Source organism: Diceros bicornis, chromosome 6 (genome assembly GCF_020826845.1).
Source record: "Diceros bicornis minor isolate mBicDic1 chromosome 6, mDicBic1.mat.cur, whole genome shotgun sequence".
Classification (NCBI taxonomy): Eukaryota; Metazoa; Chordata; class Mammalia; order Perissodactyla; family Rhinocerotidae; genus Diceros; species Diceros bicornis.
This window is the reverse complement of record NC_080745.1, coordinates 72,070,487-72,087,585: the sequence shown is the minus strand read 5'-3', so window position 1 is coordinate 72,087,585 and position 17,099 is coordinate 72,070,487.

Genomic DNA, 17,099 nt, shown 5'->3' with positions numbered 1-17,099 from the left:
CCACTCTGCATTTTCTCTTTCCTGACCCTCTCCATGGAAGAAATGTTCTAAAACATGCAATTTTTAAAAAATAAAGCACTTATTCTTATTTTACTCATAAATTCTCCTGGTGTTTACCAAATACCCACAGTGGGTGTGAAGAATTTATATGGAAATTAAGGCAGCACTACATCTGCCTAATTAGACAGATGTACTCATAAAATGAAACCAGCGTCTGCTGGAATGGGAGGATGATTGAGCTGGGAGGGGAATTCCTCCTCAGCTGTTTTCATAGGTTAATTTACAGGCTGTTGTCACACAGGCTCTAATCTCTTGGGACACCTCCCTGCTCCACAAGAAAGAGGAGGACAAGTTCTTTTCCACCTCCAATAAAGTACTCAAATTAACCTCCTTTCCCACTATGACATAATTAATGTCAAATTTAAGGAAAGCAGGTTGCAGATTTCCAGAAGAGTGGCAGAGACCTAGCCACTTTGCTGGTACAGAGGTTCTACCTTTTCATTGCTCATTAGATTTACCTGGGGAGCTTCACAAGTGCTTATAACTAGGGCCACCTAAGACCAGTCACTGTTCATTCAGCATCCTCTCAAAATCAACTTGAGGAGTAGGTATGGGTCTCAATGTAAACAAAATCAGAATTTAAAATCATTGACCTGTTTTTTCCACCAACCCTTTTTGTACAATTTACTGATGGGCCAATTTTGTACAATTTATTGATGGGCCAAATTAAAGTTGCTCAAACTTGTCTTTTGTAACAAAAATACTCATGCAAGTGCTCAGAACTGATATGGACTCACATAAACACACAACATAGAGCAGGCACAGAGTGACAAATGCTAACATCTTTAGAAACCTATGCCACAGAGAAATGGACACATATTCAGGAACACAGAATTCCTAGAACCTCAAAACAGGCTCATAGACATACACACTCAGACACACATAGGCGCAGAGATCTCACAGGAAAGAGATGCACAGACACAGGTTCACACAGACTTAAGCATTGGTACACAGAGACACAAACACAAACACATTCATATTTGGATGCCTTCAGAAGGACATGTGTATAAGCTTAGCCCCATACACAGAAAGACCTCAGAGATACTCAAAGAGAGGTAAAGAAAAATCACAGAATGAACCTCATGGTTTGTATATTATATCTCAATAATGCTGTAGAAAAATTAAGAGAAAGAATCACTGAGATACACCCAGCAAACAAAAACATAAGAGGAGACACGCACACTCAGGAATTCTCCTTTGGTAGTTTTGGGGTCTTTTTCATTTGTGTATGTGTGTGGACAGCTTTTTGCAGTGTTATTGTGGTGTTATTTGCTGCCTCTTGGTGAATGTGCTTTTTCCCAGCTCACTTGCAAGCTTCCTGGCCCCTTCCAAGGCAGGATTGGAATTATAGCCTCCAAAGAGAGAAGTATACACATTTTTCTGGAAAAGAAGGTTCTGCTGAAAATGTTCCTCTCACGAAAACCTGAACATTTGAGGAGCAAGTAAAGACTATTTTACTCAGATTTGGATGCTGACAGTGATCTAGACAGCAGAAAAAAACATCCTGTAAAAATGATAATTAAGAAGTAATATCTCTGTGGACTTTTATAGTATAATAAGTTCTCTTGTGCCTATTAACTCAGTTAATCATATCACAGAGCTTATCAGTGTGATTTCATTTGATCTTTAGAGCAACCATGTGAATAAGAATTATTATTATACACATTTTACACTTTTAAAATTACTGCCAAGAGAGGCTATGTAAGGTTTTTGACATCATCTGGCCACTAAGTTACATGTATGGAAGTCAAATTCATGTCTGATGGACTTAGAGTCAGTACTCTAGGCAACTGCGAGGTGTGGTCTCTGCAAACACTGAGTGTGGGGTCCATCTTATGGCTAGTCTTATTTTGCATATAAGAAAACTAAAGATCAGAGTAGCTAAGTATTTTACATCAAGTGCTCAGGGGCGCACACAAAACTTGAAACTAATATTCTGTTTCCTGTGCCAGGGCTGATTTCACCAGAAAAATGAGCCTTTGGACCACTTCTTGGACTATATGTGAATGGGACTAGGTGAAGAGACTGAAGCTTAGGAACCAAGACTGAACTAAAAGTGCAATGGCCACGCCTTGAACATCCTTAGAAGGAGTCTGGATTCCCCTAGAAGGCAGTGGGGTCCTCTCTACTTCTCGCTACTCCTCTGTTGCTTCTCTGAGGACTATGAAACGGCTCTCAATAGCATTTTGTCCAGTGACATGTCAAATAGCTCTTGGAGCTATTTGCATTTTGTCCAGTGACATGTCAAATAGCTCTTGGAGTGGATTGCATTCTAGCCACAAGAATAGAGGTATGGTCTTGACTTCAGGAAGAGATTTTGTCTGTTTGCCATTTTCTCAGGGTGTGGGTCTGGCTGGAATGAAAAATGCTCAGTAAGTGGGAAACCACTTTGATCATATTGCAGAGTTTCCTCTAAATTCTCTCCTCAGAATCTGAGTGTCATTATGAAATTCCCCGTTATTCCACAATTTTTGAGAATGTATTGTGTACTTGACTCTGTGTGGATACAAAGTAAGAGTTCTTGTGCTCAAAGAACTCGTGATTTAGTTGAGGGAAAAAACATAATGGTTAGACATTATGGATTAGAAACCATCAGACCATTCTCAACAAGGCAAGAGTTGGTTCTTGGGGGGCATAAAATTCTTAGATATTACAATCATTTGTGACTCTCTCTCTAAATCTCATTCTTATCTGATAAAATAATATTCATTAGTATTTACTTCTATAGTTAAGTGATTAGGAAAAAAATATTTACGGCTCCTTAGGGAGGTGATGACAGAAAGGTTGAGAAACACCACATTAGACCACACATCACAGATCCCCATGTTATTCATTGAAGCATTTTGAATTGTTGCCAACTTTAAGTATTAGGAGATTTTATATAAAAATATAAATTCCTGATTTCTTTTAAAAACAAAAATCAGAAGATCTGGAAACTGTGGACCCATATTGTTCCCATGGCAATAATTGACCAAACCTGTGTAGCAGCTTCACCAATTAGGTAGGTCTTGTGTTCTTTTGTTCATCACAATTTCCAACATTCCCCATTAATTATGTTCATTCTGACCCATTTCACTTATCTAGGTTACCTATCTGGCAATGCAAGTATCTATTAATATTCCCAGGATTCAGATAAAAATAATTACAATTTCAGGGGCAGATATTTCAGAAGTCCAAGGAAGGAAAAATCAGCAAAGGCTTGAGGTCTCAGTGATGGCTTCAGAAGGAACGTGGGAATTAAGCTGTCTTGTAACAAATCAGGATTCACTGAGGGAATAAAGGAGGTGTCTTTAGTGAAGGGTCCATATGAAGAAGAATGAGAGATAATGCAAAATTAAATTCTAATGGACAAAAGACCAACAAAGTAAAGTAAAACTTAAACATTTAAAATAAAATGTAAAACGTTGTATTTGCAATGCTAGGTTTGCAAAGATTTTCCTTTTTCAATGACACAAAAAAAGGACAAACCATAAGGGAAAAGGTGGATAGGTTTGAATCCGTTTACTGAAAAACATCTGTTCAACCTAAGACATCGTAAACAAGGTAAAAAGACAAGCAACAGATTTTGAGAAGATATTTGCAGTTCATAAAACTGACAAAAGATAAGTATCCAGAATTTATAGAGACCTGCTACAAATCAAAATGAAAAAAGATAAACAACCCAATGAAAAAATGGGCAAAATATATGAAAATGTCATTCACAAAAGAGAAAAGACAAATGGCCAATAAGTACATGAAAACATGCTTAATCTGACATGTTATCAGGGAAAGGCAAATTCAAACAATAGCAAGCTATTATTCTGTACTCATGATGCTTATATAAATTTCAATTCAAATAATTCCAAAAGGCTAGGCAAGAATGTGACAAATTAGTAAATTTCATATAGTGTGGGAGTGGGAATTGGTACATTCTTTTGGGGGACAATTGGCAATATTAAATAAATTGTATTATTTGCATACTTTTTAACCCAGCAATTCTAGCACTATTTATGTACCTTGAAGAAATCTTCACACATGTGGGAAAGAAGAGGTATACTTGAATGTCCTTTATGTTATTGTGTGTGGTTGGGAAAAAATTGAACACACCTTAAATGATGTCAACAGAAAAAGTGATAAATAAATTGTGATATAGTCACAAAATGAAAAGCTATAAGATAGTAAAAATAAATGTACTAAGACAACGCATGTCAACTTAGCTAAATCTCCAAAACGTTAAAAGCAAAATGCAGAGAAATATACACAGTATTATAAGTTTTACCAAACATAAAAGCATGTGAAACAAAAGACTGAAAAACATGAGTGGTGAGAAACCTGTTGAAATAGAAATGTTTTTATGTGAAGGGAGATAAGGTTGCCAACATCTGGCCCAGGGCACGTTGGGGCCTGGAGTAGGGAGGCGTATGAAAAGCCGAACTTTGTTGTAGAAGCTTTAAATGTTGCTTTGCTTTGATTGTCTGATCAAGCAACCACTGACAAGGTCTCTTGTCAAGACTATTACCTAGGGGAAAATAGCCACTGAAAATTCATGTGGGAGATGGTAGTTTCTAGTTTCAAAAATTTTATCTGAAGAATTAAAAGAGTCTTTGCATATTGGCTTCTTTCACTTAGTAATATATCTTTAAGTTTCCTGCATATCTTTTCATGGCTTGATAGCTCATTTCTATTAGCACTGAATAATATTCCATTGTCTGGATGTACCAGAGTTTGTGTATCCATTCACCCACTGAAGGACATCTTGGTTGCTTCCAAATTTTGACGATTATGAATAAAGTTGCTATAAATATGCCTGTGCAGGTATTTTTGTGGACATGTTTTCAACTCATTTGGATATAATCCAAAGAGTATGATTGCTGAATCACATAATAATTACATTTAGTTTTAGAAAGTAAAGTGCCGAGAAACTGCCAAACTGTCTTCCAAAGTGGCTGTACCATTTTGCATTCCTACCAGCAATGTATGAGAGTTCCTTTTGCTCCATATTCTCATCAACGTTTGGTTTTGTGAGTGTTCTGGTTCTAATAGGTGTGTAGTGGTATCTTACTGTTGTTTTAATCTGATTTCCCTAGTGACATATGACGTGGAACATCTTTTCATATGCTTATTTGCCATCTGTATATCTTCTTTGGTGAGGTGTCTGTTAAGATCTTTTTCACATTTTTAAATCAAGTTGTTTGCTTTCTTATTGTTGAGTTTTAAGAGTTATTTGTGTATCTTGGATAGCAGTCTTTTATGAGACATGTCTTTTGCAAATATTTTCTTCCACAGAGAAAATGGCTTGTCTTATTCTACTCTTGCCATTGTCTTTTGCAGCGCAGACATTTTTAATTTTAATGGAGTCCAGCTTATCAATTATTTCTTTAATGGATTGTGTTTTTAATGTTGTACAGCCTCTGATTATTGACTCCAGCTTTACTTTCCATCATTCTTCACCTATGTCAACCTATGTCAACAGATGTTTACTGTAAACTTTGTTGTGAACACTAGGAATTGAGAGGGAGCAAGACAGACAGGAGTGTTGTTCTCATGTAGCTCTATACCAGGATAGAGACAGATAATAAATACATTGACAAACAAATAAGAATTTCAGAGAATGTAAGTGCTATGAAATCTGTAAAACAAAAATATGGTACCGTAACTGGGGACATGAGGCAGGGTGATCAGGCAAAGCCATATTGGGGAGATGAAATCTGAGCTGACACTAGTAGAATATGAAAGAGTCAGTCATTTAAATATCTGTGGGAGGGATGGGTCAGTCTCCTCTCCTGTGTTCTGGCCCAACTGGCTTCCCTGCCCTGAACATATGCTATTCTTTCACGTCACTGTGCCTCAGTCCATGCTGTTTTTCTGCCTAGAGCACTTCTCCACCGATACTTGCATGTGAAAGCCCTCCCCGGCTTTGAATGCCACTTCCTCTAGGACATCTTCCCTGACTCACCTAATGCAATGCTATCTATCTTGCTGGTGCTGATCTTCTCAGTACAAGGCCAGAATCTTCTCTCTGTTAGTCTGGGCTATTTTGATTACAACCCATTGGACTACTGAAATGGGCATACACAGGGTTAGTAAGCATGACATTAAGAACTGATGACCAGTAAAAGCTTCTCAATCCCACCTTCTAATTTTGGTACATGTGTTTTGGAGGCAGAGGTTTATTATCTCTGGCACAATCAATCACTGTGTCTTACACATATCAGGTGCTCATAAAATGCATGTTGAATAAATCATTGTATTTTGTTTATCATTGCTATTATTGACTAATATTTATGGAGCACTCATCATGTACCAAGTCCTGTGTTAAGAATTGCTTGTGTGTCGTCTTATTTAATCTTGTATATAGCCTATGAGTTAGACATTATAATTATTTTCACTTTACAGATAATTTTTTCAGTAAAAATAGTTAACTACAACAATAACAAGACAAGGTATCATCTTTTGACCATTTCCTTTGGTCAGAACGATTTAGTGAAGCGCTTCCCTTTCAAAACCTTTTAACCAACCTGCCATTTCCCATTGATTAAATGAAACAAATTAGAGGTGACCAGGGCTGACATGTTGGGTTGTATCATTTGGGCCTAAAACTATTTTCTAGGCCATTGCAGCTCACAGGTTGTGTGCAAGATTTTACTGGCCCCTGTTGTTTATCTCTTTCTTGATCTTTGTTTTTTTCCGATGTACACTTCCAGCTTTTTCCCAAAAAAAATGTGGAGTATACTTCCCCACTGCTTGCCTTTGTGCTTGGCCCTGGGACCTGCTTTGGCCAGTGGAACACAGGAAAAGGTGACAGGGCTCCTTTTCTAAGTCGGGGCCTTAAAAGGCCTGATATGTTCCCACTTACCCTCTTGCACCCCTGTCTTCTCCCTGAGAAGAGTTTTCCCTGGGTGTCTCCTGCCCCTTCAGTCTGGGCCCCAGAATGAACTCATGTGAAGCAGCACTGCCCCAACTGACCACCCACCATTGACTGCAGCGCGAAGTAGGGTGGCAACAACTTGAAGCTGAGCCATACCATGAGAAGTAACATGTACTGCTGTATGTCACTATTGGTGCTTGTTGGTTATGTAGCAATAAAATTCAAATGCCTACCTAATATTTTTTATTAGGAAAAGAGGTAGAAGTGTTTAGGGGGAGTGGCCACTCCAAGAATTAATATTTTTCATCATCACAGCCTGTTTATCCTGAGGCACAGTGCCATTTCCTTCTTTCATTGGGTTTCTCTTTCCTTTCTCTAGCCGTTTCCTTTTGCCTCAATCAGATTGAATAAGATTGTTGGCTGGAGCTGGCATGGTGAGGTTTTTTGCAATGAAGAATATCACATTGTGCTGAATTAAGCCCCAGAAGGAACAACAAAGTCAACAAGACAAAAAGAGAGAGCTGGGAGGAAGCCACCAGATTAGAATGGTTTGCTTTGCTATCCAGGAGTGGGTGTGATGGAGAGAATGACTCTAGATGAGATGTAGACACAGGTTACTTTTGTTTACTCTCCACATTAGCTGGCTCTGTCTGCTTGATCCAGGTTCAGAGTTTCAGCTTCACAACATATTTTTGGCAAAGGAAGAGACATTCTGAGGGACTTTTCTGTTATAATGCTTCGGGCATGGCAAGATCGTGTCAGATGTCAATCAAACAAATGAACAAGAGAATAAATGAACGAATCAATCAATCAACCAACCAATCAATGAATGCATAGAAAAGAAAACAGGCCAGAGGGAAGATTGTCAATGGTAACAATAACAATACCATCAGCAATATGATTTATTAGACACTTACAGTGTGACAGGACCTGAGGTCAGTACTCTTTCTTTTTTCATTCAGGCCTCACAATACCCTGTTGATGCAGATGAGATTGATCCCACAAATGAGAGCATTGAGGATTGAGCAATTAGCTCAAAATAAAATGCGTAGTAAATGGTAGGTTTGAGATGCAATTCCTGGTTTCTCCATCCCAGGTAAGTCTCAAGCTTTACAGAAACCCACTCTTTGAATTACATTTATTATTGTTGGCTTACGCCTGTTTTACAGATGAGATAACTTGGGCTTAAAAAGATGTGGGAGCCTTACATGAGTTCTCTTGAAGGAGTGGCAGTGGAGAGTGTGTAGATGGGGAGGACCTAGGACTTGGATCCAAGTACTCCAATTCCTAGATAACAGGTGGCTCTACAGCATGAATGAACTTTTTGCTGTATGGAAATAGCGAAGTTGGGGGAAAGAGGTGTGACTCCAAGGCCGCGGGTCCAGGACTGGAAATAACACCAATGCCACACTCTGAAATCAGGCTTTGGTGTTGACAAAAGACTCAGTCACTGTCAGTCTTCTCTCTACCATGCTGACTCTCCCTTCTGAAGGTAAGGATCTGTCTGCATCCTGCTGCTTACTTAGATGGCCTCTCTAGGAGACTGTCATTGTCTTTATACACTGTGATTCTTGTAAAGCAGGGCTTTGATTTCCTCTTAACAAATATTCTTTCTTACTCTCCTCACTGCCAATTATGCTGAGAATTATACCATTTAGTGCTTTATTGCCCTAGTCCAGGATTTCTCAACTTCATCACTATTAACATTTGCAGTCAAATAATTCTTTTTTTTTAGTGGGGGTGGAGAGTGCATACCCTGTAATTGTAGGGTATTTAGCAGCCTCCCTGGCCTCTGCTTAGTAGTTGCAAAAACCTCCCACCCACCACTCCCCATTTGTGGGTTGTGACAAGCAAAAATGTCTAGCTGAGTTCAATTAAGAATGTAATTCTTGTTAAGATTCTAGGATGGTCATTAAGTTTGCTCTTCAGTTAATTAAACCTTCTCTGCATGAGTTTTAGATTCCTTCTTGAGAATAGGTGTAAATGGAATGGTGATTAGAGGAAGAGAAATAATGAAAGACCCATGAATAATATGAGAGGAGGAGGTTTCAGGCATAAAGATATGGACAGCTAAGACTTGAAGTGACAAAGGCTAATTTCCTTTTCTTTATATTCTGCCTTTTCTCTTATCTTTATATTTCAACATTTCCTCTTGATTCATGTAAATGTTTCCATCATCTAATTTATCAAAAAGCATATTAAGAACCCCTCACATTTAAGGTCTTTTGGCGAATATCAAAATAAGACACAGTCCTGGACACTGAGAAGCTACCGTCCTGTGACCTTTTCACAGCCCAGATCTTTTCTTGCTGATGTGATCCTGCTTCATCCCACACAAGACTGACACATACAAAATACTTCTTTTGATGAATTTTTGAGTACTCAACACTGCAAAGTCATAACTTAGGTGAAAGGCTAACAACACTCAACCTAAATATGAACTATCAACAATTTATTTTCCTTAAAAGATGGAGTATTCATCTATTGAATCTCCATTAAGGATTTAATTGTAAGGTGTTAATAGATTTGGAAAAGGGCAGTTTTCCATTAGTTTAATTTAAAAAATGAAGATTTAAGTACTGATCTGTTTGTGCTACCTGAGGCTGTAAGTCCCATGTTCATTCATTTATATGAAACAACAAAGTTCACTGGGTCTCAGGCTATCAAGGGCCAGTAGGGTATTCTCAAGGGTCCTGTCTCCCTGGGGCAGTTTCATTCATTCATTCATCGCTTCAATCATTCATGTTCATCCAAGAGCAGGATGACTAGTTGGCCCTACTTTCACTGCCAGTTATTTTTTAGGATAGAGTTTTTCATGTTTCACTGATACTCTGGGAGAAAAACGCCATTTTGACCATAGAGATATCATTCTTTACCCACATCACATTTTATTGACGGGTCCATTAGCAAATGGAAATGATACCTAGGAGGGAAATTCTCTGCAAGAAAATGGTGGGTGATTTGCTATTGATATTTTCCTATGGATCAGAGAGGCTTACTTGTGATGAATACTCTAAGAAGCTCAAATATATCAAAGAGCTCCTATATATTTATCATATTGTGCCTTAGGTGCCTTATTCTTCATATTCTTGTATATTTATCACCATTTTTTCTAACACATTTTTACATTTTCTCTTTCACGTAGAACCATGAAGTTTGCTGATCAGGTATCACTCCCATTTTATTGATGAAAAAACTGGAGCTCAGAGGGGCTAAGTGACTTGCCCTGCTTTAGTCACTCACTCCTCCCATTTATCCCCCAAATGACAGCCAGGATTGTATTAGTTCCCTAGGCTGCCCTAACAAAGTACCACTAACTGGGTCGCTTAAAAGGCAGAAATTTATTGTCATAATTCTGGAGGCTAGAGTCTGAAATCTAGGTATTGGCAGGGTTGGTTCCATCTGAGGGCTGTGAGGGAAAGACATGTTCCAGATCTCTATCCTTGGCCTGTAGATGGCTCTCTTCGTGTTCACTTGACATTCTCCCTGTTTGTGAGTCTGTCACCAAATATCCTCTTCTTATAAGGACATTAGTCACATTGGATCAGGGGCCACCCTAATGACCTCATTCTAACATGACCTCTGTAAAGACCTTATCTCCAAAATAAGGTCACATTCTGAGGGACTAAGGATTAATTAAGACTTCAACACATGAAATTTTGGGGAAAGCAATTTACCCCATAACAGGGAAATTCATGGAAACAAATAAAACTAAACCACTCCTCACTGGCTATGGAATAAAGTTTAAGTTCCTTATTACTAGCCATGAGTCCCTTTCTGATGTGACCCTTGTCCCTGGCCTCAGCCTAATCTCTTACCACTGTACAGTAGGAACTCTAGTCATGCTGAACTGCTTGGTAAAAATAACTCGTATTTATAGAGCATTTAAGGCACTGTGCTAAGTGCTTCACACGTGTGCATAAGGTAAATATATTATGCTAATCCTCTTATTACTACCATATCATAGATTCATTTCGCCATTCATTCATTCAGTCATTCACTCATTCAAAAAATTTTTGAATGCCTGTTCTTATGAAGCTTTGTTCAAGGTGCTGGGGCTACAGCTGTCAATAAAATGGGAAGAAAAATCCCTAGCCTCACAAACTTACATTCTAATGGGGAAAACAGATAATAATAAATTAAACCATTATGTAGTATATTAAACAACAAGGTGTGCTGTAGAGAAAAACTGGACAGCGATGAAGGTGCTCCAGGGGCAAAATACAATTTTAAAAAATTATATGAAATAGTTTTATACTTATGGAAAAGTTGAAAGAATACTCTGCATCTAGACTCCCCAAACGTTATTCTGAAATAAATTCAAATGTATTAAGAAGTTGCAAGAAGAGTACAAACAAGTCACGTATCCCTTTAATCCAGAGTTCCCCATCATTCATTTGCCAACATTTACTCGCAATTTCTCGCTTCTCTCTCACTCTCTGCATTTCCATATTTCACACACATGTGATACTGTAACATCCTTCTTGCTGGATTATACTACTGATAACCCTTATATAATATACATTTGTTCCTACAACAAATCAGTATTCTTAAGAGTTTTTATTAGGATAATATTAATCTTACCTCAACAAGAACTTGGCTATGCTTTTACCTTATACATCAACATAAAAGTTCAATTAATTTTCAAATTATTGAGCACTGCATTCTGCTATTACAAATTAGATGCTAATTAATGCTCCCTTACTTGCTCATTTGTTTAGAATTTTTTTTCTTGTCAGGGCCCATGAAAGTGTGTAAACGCCATTAATTGTTTTTACTAACTCATTAAATGGGTTGTAGAACAAAGTAGCAATTTTGAAAATTACAGCTATTCGACACCTACATTTGAAAAATATGCAACATTCTAAAGGATATTGTTAACTAGACAGTAATTAAAAATTGCAAGGGGAATGCTTCACAGCAAGATTTGTGATAATTTTAATGAATTTTTGAAATGAGATAAACAAATCCTTTAAAGGACACACGTAACCTTGCGAGTTCATGAAATTACAACTAGAGAAATGGTGGAAGGGAATATATAATTTAGTATGTTTTAATATGAAGATTAGTAGAAGATAATTAAAAATATGTGATCATATTTAGAAAAATTAAAGTTTATTGAATATATACTATCCGTATTTCATAGTTTTAACAACTCTGGTCTAAAGTTAATTTATTCTCATTTTATAAATAAGACAACTGAAGTCTAGAGTTATTCAGTAACTTATGCTCCTCTAAGGGGAGCATTTCAGGCAGAGGGACCCATCTGATGATGTGAAGCCAAAGCAACACAGGGAATTGGAGGAACTAAAGGAAAGTTGACATGCCTGGAGCGTAAGGGTCGGGGAAATTGGTCTGGGCTGAGGCCTGTGAGGTTGGAGGGATGATGCATGCAGGGTTTTCCAGGAAATGTTAAGGATTCGGGTCTTCATCCATCATGTTTTGAAAAGATCACTCTTGCCACAGTATGAAGAAAATGGTTTGGAGGGGATGAGTGGGAGATAAGATGCAGGGCATTTGTGAAAGTCTGGGGAGATGATGATGATGATGACTATGATGATGATGACTATGATGACAACAGCATGGACTGCAGTAGGGAAGACTGAGTTTGTGAGAGATTTAATAGGAAAGAGTGATATGGATCACTTGATTGCAAAGAAGGTTAATGATGAAGGAAAGAGAGATGTGAGGATAATTGCCAGGTTTTCAGATCTACTCAACTGGGTAGAAGGTGGCAGGGAGGACTGGAGAAAGAGAAATTAGCAGAGAATCTTCTGAGTTTGTTCTAAGACATGAAGATTTGAACTGAGACATGTAGAAAAGGTATTTGAATGTACAGACATGGAATTCAGAGGGGATATCTGGACTGGGGATGCAAGTTTAGAAGCAAAAGTAAGGAGCATTTAAAAATTTTATTTTAGTGTTTCTCAGAGTGTTCTTTACACTATGTATGTGAGAAGCCCTTGCATACCTATCTCATAACTCAATGATTTTCAGCCTGTAATAAGCATCGGAACCACCTAGGTAGAGAGTAGTGAGGAAGATGAAAGCTCCAGATTTCAACTGCTTTGGCTTAAATCAGCTCGGCAGCTTTCTAGAATAAACTTGAGCAACTTACTTAACTTCTGTGCCTCAGTTTTTTTCTCTTTAAAATGGAGATAATATTTACCCCATTGGGTTTCTTGAAGATTAAATAATAAAATAAATAAATTAAATGAATTGGTTTACGTAAAGTCTTTAGAATGCTTAGTGGTACTTAGCAAAGAGCCATAAAATCTAGGCTAGCCATTATTATTTTTCAGATAATTTATTAAAATGCAGATTCATGGAGTCCTATCTCAGGATTTTGATGTAAATGTCAAGTTATAGGATAGTGTGTGCATTTCAGTGTGGATTTGGTTGTGTTTTGGACTAGAGATAGAGGATGAATTAGAATTTGGTGGTTCTGGTCAGGATAATCCTAGACCCTACCACACTTACTAAATCACAATATCTTTGTTCAGAGACCAGGAAATCTGTATTTAAAATAAATTTACCAAGTCGTGATGATGCTGATCTATAGCCAGGTTTGAAAGGGACTATATTAGACAAGATCTTGTGATTCTCATAATGTCAAGGCTGGCTGTCCACCAAAATGTGCAGTCCCCTTTCATAGCAGACATTATTTTGCAGGGAAGTGATTGGCAAGTCAGTGAGTACATTGTGTGCCCGGTATGAATATGTGACAAGTACTGACCAATAGAATGTACACGGAAGTGATGTTTGTCACTTCCTGGCCAATGCTTCTAAGAAGCAGTCATGTCCTTTCCACATTCTCTTTCCCCTTTGGCTCACCAATGCAGAGAATAACATGCTCTGGGTGATGCTATAGCTATAAGATGAAGGGAATCTAGGGCACTGAATTGATGACAGTAGGTTAGTCTGTTATTACATGAATGAGAGAAAAGATTACACAAATGAGAAAAAAGGCTTTTAATATGTTATGATAGGGAAATGTGGGAAATTATTACTTGCAGTAGTTGGTGTTGCCCTAATAACAGCTCTTAAACGTGAGATTTCTCCTCTAAGGCAATATTCCTCAAAAGCCTCTTGATAAACAGTACTACATCATTACAATCAATGTGCTAGACTCTCATGATACAAAGAATAAGAAGATCTCTTGTCTGGTTCTTGGAACATAACTCTATGTCTGAACAATCGCAACGTTTCAGTTGTTACTGGTTGTTTGTTCTTGTTGTTGATTTAGAATACAGTTACTAGCAAAAAAGTGTGCATTTGGAGAAAACTTTTACATTTTTCTTAGTAAAATTTTAATATAAGTTACTGAAATTGATAGCTTGTTTAGTATCACTACTCTTCTTTGTTAGCTCAGGAAATGTCCCAGTGATTTTATTCCTCTGAAAGTAGATGGGTTTCTATTCTGTATCTCTTCAGACAACCAAGTCCCTGTTGTTATAAAATAAAAGAATGTTGTTTGTATTTGGATTATTACTTAAAGTAATAAAAAAAAAAGAAATATTGCCAAGCAGTGTAAACATCAATACTCATGAATTATTAATCCTTTAAGAAGGTTGGCTAAATTTCCATATAGATTAAACTCAGAATTTATGAAATGTGTTTTTCTTTCAATCTGATGGCTTAATGCCACTGGTGTTTTACGGGTAAGGTTCGTGCACAGAATGCTCTGTTTTTCCGTATGACTGAGGACATGGAAGACCCCATCGTTGGCAGACCCCATGGTATTAAATTGCAAATTGAATTTGAGATGGCAGAGAAAGAATGTGTTGGAGAGTGACTGAAGGTTGAAAATTAAAACTACATGGAACTAACACATGTTCCTGAGAAACTCATAAAATGAAGCTTCCTCCTTTCAAAACGGGGGTTCATGGAGAGCAGGTCATTACTGAGGCCATATGTTTGATATCAACTTTTGATCAACACCAACTCACCTGTTCTCTCTATGGAGAAGACGTTGATATTTTTTCCTGGAAGTTTATTACGTGAACACACACACACATGTAAACACACCTTAGGTTGGGCCCTCTCTCTCACATAGTCTGACTGTGGGTAGAAATGAAACCAGACCCTCACACCTTCACCTTGATTTTTAGTGCTTCACACGCTAATGACTTTACTTGCGACTATGGTGACAGAATGTAACTTCTTTGGCAGATCCACAGCATTAAATTGCAAATTGATTTTGAGATGCAGTAAAAGACTGTGGCAGAAAGTGACTGAGGACTGGAAATTAGAATGATGTGGAGTTAATACATGTGACCTGAGAAACACTCAATGATCATTCCTGATTTCTAATGAGGATTTAGAGACAAGAGGTTTAATTATGGAGGCTGTATGTTTGATGTCAGCCTTTGATCAACACTGACTCAGCTTGTTCTCTGCATGGAGAAGACTCTAATCTCTTTTCCTTGTGCTCTATTACACACATGCACCCACGCAAACACACACACACACCTTTCCCACATAGCCTGACTGTGGGTAAAAGAGAAACCAGATCCTTATGTTTTCTTCTTGATTCTTTCATGCCTTACATCCCAATGGCTTTCCCATTGTGACTTTGGTGACAAAACCTAACTTTTTGCTTCTTTCTTTATTATATTATTTTTTCCCTAAGGGCATGTAATTTAACATGGTCAGTTTCTTAATGATCATTGACCTCTCAAGAAACAACCATTGTAACAGGACCTACACATTTTGTGCTCTTCCTACCTCTCCCATTCATCTCAGACATTGGCCCAGTCCATTGACCTCTCCAAGCACTAGTTTCCTCAACTTTTAAAAGGGCATTTGTAATAAATTACAGTATGAGCCTTCTCAAATCATGGGATAATTAAACAATTATCATAACGTCTCTCTTTCTAAGTCTGTGTCTGTTACTTTTACCACTATCACTTAATTGCTGAGAGAAGTAGGGACAAATGTTTTTAGTCTTGCAGGAAGACTTTTCCACCAAGGACGAGCTTAACCTCCCCACATAGACCATGGGAATAGGAGTTAGGGTCAGTGGGAGAGAGGAACAGGAATTGACTAACAAGTCATGCACAGAATACTAACAAATCAATCAGTGAGTTTTGATTACTGTGTGATTTCTCAAAATATGGCCCCCAGCCCAGCAGACTCACCTCAGTGCTTGTTAAATACTGAGATTCCTAGACCTGACTCCAGACTCATAGAAAAAGAAGATCTCAGGGCAGCCCTGTGGCATAGTGGTTAATTTGGGGGCTTTCCACTTCGGTGGCCTGGGTTCATGGGTCTGGATCCTGGGGCAGACCTACACCACTTGTTGGCCATGCTGTGGGAGCGACCCACCTACAAAGTAGACGAAGATTGGCACAGATGTTAGCTCAGGGCAAATCTTCCTCAGCAAAGAAGAAAAAAAAAAAAAAAGAAAAGAAAAGAATATCTGGGGCCTCGGAAGTTGCTTTTTAAAAATATCCCAGGTGGCCATGGCAATCATATAAGCCTGAGAACCACTGGCCAAGTGTATATCTATTGCAGCGGGAGTTTTAAATAGGATGCAAATAAATAAAATTCTCAAAATAAGTGGTTTTCCATTTTGCTGTATTAAATGAAAATCCCTTCCCCCTTCCCCTAACCACACCCATATCCAAAGCTATCTTTTGCTGGCATTCAACAGAACCAGCTCTAAATCCTTTCTCAGAACTGGGAGAGTGGTAAAATACAGCCCTAGCAGGTATAGGAGGAGGTATGCTTTAAACCATGGCAAATTCCTCTTGTAAATAGAAAGGCATAACTTATGAATAAATAAATTAGAAAATCAACAGCAACCCAGTGAGCTCTAAAAGGAGCCTTGAGACTCTAGTCCTCACATCCAAGAGTAGCTATGAAATTGACAAAGCAAGTCACAGTCCTTGCAACCCGCCTCGGAATTATCACCCACTCCACAAAGCAGGTGTGAAATGAAAGCTTTTCCTTGTGGGAAAGTATTATCTCCCATCAGTTCCAAGCCAAAAGCTACACTTAAAACAGCTTATTCATTATCCTCTCTTTTATATGTGTTTTAACACCTGCATGATGTGATTCTCTTTCCCTCCCAGTGTCCTTGTTGATCAGTGCTGTATTACTAATTTTTCTTTTTCATTAAATTAGTAACAAGCATCACTACAATCTATAAATTTATTTTCATCTCCCAAGAGTAAGGAGTGAAGTTTTT